Source organism: Canis lupus, chromosome 22 (genome assembly GCF_003254725.2).
Source record: "Canis lupus dingo isolate Sandy chromosome 22, ASM325472v2, whole genome shotgun sequence".
In the NCBI taxonomy this organism is placed as follows: Eukaryota; Metazoa; Chordata; class Mammalia; order Carnivora; family Canidae; genus Canis; species Canis lupus.
Window position 1 is genome coordinate 50,904,609 of NC_064264.1, and position 5,904 is coordinate 50,910,512.

Below are 5,904 nucleotides of genomic sequence, written 5' to 3' on the forward strand. Positions count from 1 at the left end.
GAGATTACATAAATATTTCTGGGCTATCAGATCTCTGGAAAGACCATTTCCACGTTCCAGATGTAGGGTATGAATGTGCAAATCCCACGTGGAGATCACAGTTCACTAACTTGTGGATGGCCCCGCAGAGTAAAGAAGTGATTCAGTATAATGACTCTGCACGCTGTAGATGAGAGACCCAGAAACTACAATTCTTTCGGCGCTGTTTAAAATTTGGGCAAGGAGCCACATTTCTGAGGCAGAAAGAATTGTATTTTCCTTTTCATAATAATAAAAAAAATCTTTAGCATTTTGGAATAAGCAATATTCATCTCTCAATTAGTATTAACAGCTAATCAGGGTGCAGCAGGGTGGTAGAGCTCTCGTCAAACAGCAGGCAGCTTGTTTTATTTTTTCAATGCCACTTAAAGATTATTTGAAAAATCTCCTTCAGAGACCAGTGTGTGGGGAGCCACGTACCCTCAGTCAGAATTTAAAGTGATCCAAAATACAATATTAATGATTGATGCACAAGCTCACAGTTTGGTGCTGGGGTTTAATTAGATAAGCATTGCAGCTGTTTTCGGGTGGAGGCAACTTGATGGGATGCAAAGCTGTTATGTGACTTCCCATCTACAGGGTATCTACTGAAGCGGAAACAGAAGCAAGCTACTAGGAATTATGATGATGACATTCTTTTTCAGTGTTGAAATGAGTAGAAGTCTGATTGTGGGGGAGAGAGAAGCATTTTATAATTAAAAAGGTGAGCTTGGATCTTCTATTCCATTTGTTGATGAACTGAACACTCATAAAAAGCAGCTAGTGCAGCCAAGCCACTACTGGTGAGACATGCGTGAAGAGCTTGCATATGTGGCTCTCTTGGTTCATACCACTTTGCAACATACCAAATCTTCTTGTTTCAAATCCATCCTTCACCTTGCAGGCATCAGAGTTGTGGTCAGGTCATTTAGTGTCTTATTCATGCAGACATATACCTGCAAAAGCTGCTTTGGAATCACTCAATCTCTGAAAACTTAAGAATTTAAACTGGGTTCGATAGCATTTCATTTCACTGGGTCAAAGAGATTGTCAACATCTAATTACAGTAGGAGTTTGGAGTCTTCTGTGTCTCGAGCTGGAAATGACTAGAATGCACTGTATAGTGTCTATCTGCAGCTAAGCATCAGTATGTGTGCATGACCTCTATCACGTGAGACAGGTAAAGAGTACAATTTATTGAAGCTCATTGTAAATTAAATGTGCAAGACTTCAAGAATGTGTCTCACCAGACTAAGGCTCAGAGCTCTCACATTGAAAGTGGTATTGTTAAATTGATCTTTAAAACCTCTTTTTCCAATAAAAATGAAGCTTGTCTAGGTGTCCTGTGTTGTGAGATGATTATAATAGTCATCTATGAAATAAATTCTTGATAGCTCCTTGTCAGTATCTATAAAATGTGAAGTTACGCATGAATGCCAAGTATTTCATTTTTGTTGTGTAGGTGAAGCTTAACGAGCCTTCTCCTGATTGTTTTAAATCAATTTATGAGAAAGTAGAATAAATCTGACTCTTTCAATGTAAGTAGGGGAGAATTAAATCTTTTTGGAGGTACATTAACTTGCTTGGGTTATTAAATTGTCATTCTTTGCACTGAGAAGGGATTTGTGCACTGCTCTGTTCTTTCTTGTTAAAGGTGTTGCAAGGTGAACAACTAGCAATTAGAAAAGTTGAAAAATCAAGTTCTGGTTTGGCCCTTTTCTAGCTATCTGATCTTTGCCAGTTTGCTAAACCTCGAACCTCCCTTTCCTTAATTGCAAAATGGGATGAATGGTCCCTTACCTTCTTATCTTCCTTGGCAATTTTGAGGATCCAACTGGATGAAACAAGTCTTTAGGTTTAGACCTGAAGTTGAGTGTATCTAATATTCTGCAAATGTACTTGTAATAGTTAATAGTGGCTTCTGTGAGGCAGGTCCCATAGTTTACACCATAAATCTACTGAGAACAGATGACTGTCTCTTAAACTTTCCACTGAGCTAAGACAATGGCTATGTTGGGTTTCCAATGCTTTTCCTAATGGTAATACTTTTACCCCTGCTTGTTTGGAGAAGGTGAGGAAGGAGTATAAGATTATTCACACAGAAACAGAGATGAGGAAAATCAGATTTTGTGCACACTTGATTAAATTACAAGTTAAAGCTTGGACCCATGCCTTCTGGTTCCAAGGTGAGTGTTGTCCTCTTTTTAGTAGATTGTCTCTCTGGACAGTCTGCAAATAAATAGAAATGGAGAGGTGGACTATCGAGGAAATGTGTGATTGACTTTGGAATCGAAGGGTGCAGATGTCAACAAAGCAGGTAATTCATTTGAGAAGATCAATAAGCTTAGCAGCAGGGTTGCCATGAACACACTGAATATAACTGCCTTGTGAATACATGACAGTTGGCTATATTGTACATTTTTTTAAAGCATAGAATGTACTCGGTGAATATTCTTGCTGTTCTGATTTTGTAATAATTGTGGCAGGCTAAACATTCTGTATATCAAGACCATGCATGTGTTCCTAGATCTAGTTCTTCCCCTAGTCTGGTTTTATCAATGCTGGTGATTAACCAAGTCTGATTTATATGATGCATCTTGTGTGGGAAATGTCTATGACTCTAGGTATCTGATCATCCTTGAGAAATGACAGCACAGCTAGTGTAATAACTTTTAAAGATAACCATTGTTAATTTGATGATCATAAGTTGCCATTAAATGAATTATGAAACTATTGTGTTTTATTTTCTAGGGAAAAACAATAGAATGTACTCCTTTTAGTTGCATGCAATAATGATTATTGAGCACTTACAAGTGATGCTTCTATACTTGTTCCCTTGGTAAAATAATTAACATATGGTTCCTCAATGTCTTTTCTAATTGATGCTGATGGAAAAGCTGACAACAGCAAGTTGTAGGAATGTTGCAATACTCCATCAAAATTTCTAAGGATAGAAATGGATTATAGTGCTTTAGACATCACCATACATCCTAACGGCAATCAGTAAAAATTACCGATGCTGGACTGAATGGATGAGCCAAACAAAGCCTGGTGGTATACTGAGTGAAAGGTAGGCATGAATTTTCTGGGTGGAATGTAGGAAATGCTATTAAAAAGTTAATGTGTGAGTCCTATACACAGGTCTTGAAATGAACAAACAAGCACTTGTAGAATAATAGTAATTATGATAAATAATAACAGTAATTACTTTTATTTATTGGTGTTTATTCATCTTCCAATCCAGTCAACGGGTTCTCTTTCCTCTCTTTATAAACACTCTCCTTGGGCTTCATTATCTGCCCAAAGCCTAAATTTACCATCTGGGTAGCAATGACTCAACTCAAACAACCTTCCTGTGCCTCAGGAGTGCCTGCCCCTGCCTCTGAACACTCCAATAGCGTTTTTCACGGGACTTCTATATCAGCCATTTGAAACCATGGGTCTGAACAAGATTGGCCTGAAGAGACAAGATAAAGTAAGAAAGGTAGAAGGCTTACAGTCAACGATTAAGGAAACCCGACATTTTAAAGGCTAAGTCAATGAGGATTTTAGAAACAGAACAAACATACAATGACCAGAGAAGTAGGAGCACAATCAAGAGAGAGTGGTGTCACTGGGGAAATCCAAAAGAAGAGAGTGTTTCGTGAAGAAGGATTGCTTGGTAGGATTAAAATGTCAAATAAGATAAGGGCTGAGAATGCCTGTAGGATTAAGCAACACAAAGACCAGTAGTGAACCTGGCCAGACCTGTTTGAGTGAAATGCAATGGATGGAAATCAGATCCCTGTGGGTTGAGAAGTGAGTGGGAGCTGAGTAAGGGGAGACAGAAAGTACAGGCAACTCTCTCACCTAGAGTTATTTTAAAATCAATGATGCTATTTTCCATTTGTTCTCTTGGAGTCACAGTTAAGACAAGCTGTAAAGGATTCCATCCAGAAAGGCCTCCCATCAATCTGGAGCTAATGCTATTTCCAGCACTCAGTGAGGCTCCTGGGAACCAAACAATCTTGTTGCCAGCCCACCTGGTCTAAGATTTCCAGGAGCAGCTGGCTTGTTCCAGAGAGGTCCAAGTCCTTCAATCCATCAGAGACCTCAATCCATCAGAGACTTCCAGGCCCAGTTCTGTGAAAATTTCTAGGCCAGTTATTTTCCCCATGACTCATCCATGTTTTTTCCTCCAAAGTGAAAAACGTCCTCCAGTCATCATCCTCTCCAAAATCCCAGCTCCCTGTGGCTCTGTTTCTGTCTCCCTGAACCAGATGTGATTGCTCTCCTTCTAACCTTTTCCTCTATAGTCTTCACAACCTTTCCTTAATTGCAAATCACTTCATGTACACACAGATGCTTCGTCCATTTCCTGGCTGTCCCTGAAAACTTCCCTCTCAAGTGACACACATTTGGATTGGGGTCCTCCTTGCTCCCTGAGTAACTTGCAGATTTTTTATTCTTCCACAGTACCTTTTGGCCACTCCCTTCTTATGGGGAGCCTCTGGGCTCACTATCAATCTTTTCCTCTCAGGTGTGAAGAATCCACCCTTCATCCTAGGCTCTTAGCTACTTTTCTTCCTCAAAAGACTAGGAATCTGGTAGGACCTATCATCCAAATTTCTCCCACAGTTGACCACTCCTTCTTCTGCCTTCACTGCTTTCACCCTGTCCAGGCCACCACAGTCTTTTACCTGGGCTGCTACATACAACTCATAAATCAGCTTCTGGGAGCATCTGGGTGGTTCAGTGGTTGAGTGTCTGCCTTTGGCTCAGGGTGTGATCCCGGGGTCCTGGGATTGAGTCCCACATCGGGCTCCCCAGAGGGAGCCTGCTTCTCCCTCTGCCTGTGTCTCTGCCTCTCATGAATAAATAAATAAAATCTTTTAAAAATATATAAATCAGCTTCTGGTTTCTCCTCTTGCCCCCACAGTCAATTTTCCACTAGGTTACCAAAGGAATCTCCCTAAAATAGATCACACCATTCACATCACTATCAAAGCTCTTCTAGGGGCTTTTCATCATGCTGAGACTAAATTTCAAAGCCCTCTGGGGCTGGCCCTCTGCTCATCTCCCCATTTCATCTTCTACCATGTTCCCCTTGCTCACCCTGTTCCCCCCATTCTGGAATGCTCTGACTCTCCCAAGCTCATTCCCTCCTCCTGGCCTCTGATGAGCTCCTCCAGACATCCACATGGCAGGCTCCTTCTTCCATTCAGCTTCTGTTTGCATGTCAATGCCCTAGAGAGGCCTCCCTGATCTCTTTGTCTAGAATAGTCCCTCTTCTCCCTACCCCCAACATCACTCTCAGCTTGATGCTGTGCACACTACACAACCACAATTATGATGTCCATTCATATTTGTGTTAGCTTCTTTCCTACATTGGAACCTAAGTGTATCGAAGAACAGTGTATGCCTGTCTTGCTCACCTCTCTCCTCAGTACCTACAGTTGAGTTCAGCACATCATATGTGCTGAAAACTAAATGTATGTTGGATGAATTAATAAACAAGCTCTTCTTCACTCACCATGTCTTAAATCCATAAAACAAGTTATTGTGGAGTCTCACTCATTGGGGTAACAAATTCTTCTCCTAAAAGTGTTATTATTGAAGAGCAGACTTTCTCAGTATGACTCACAGCTGTGTGCTCACTCTCAGGCCTCAGTAAGCTTATTCTAGTCCTATCCTTTATAATGTTTGTCTATGATTTAAAGACCTCCTTCCTACCAGCCTGTCACTCTAGTCCCAGTGTCTTGGTCCATTCAGGTTGCTAGGACAGTATCGTGGACTGGGCTTATAAGGAACAGAAATTTATTTCTCACAGTTCTGGACACTGGAAGTCCAAGATCAGGATGCCAGCATGGTCAGGATCTACTGACAACCCTCTTCTGAGTTGCAGAC

The 5,904-nt window shown here is 40.9% G+C and overlaps 1 non-coding gene across 1 annotated transcript; it reads left to right on the forward strand.

Annotated features, from left to right (window-relative positions):
• The first annotated feature begins 2,460 nt into the window (after nt 1-2,460).
• Nucleotides 2,461-2,591, forward strand: LOC112656180 (small nucleolar RNA SNORA72). Its single transcript, XR_003134171.1, has one exon. It is a non-coding gene; the product is annotated as a small nucleolar RNA SNORA72 (small nucleolar RNA).
• The last annotated feature ends 3,313 nt before the right edge of the window (nt 2,592-5,904 follow it).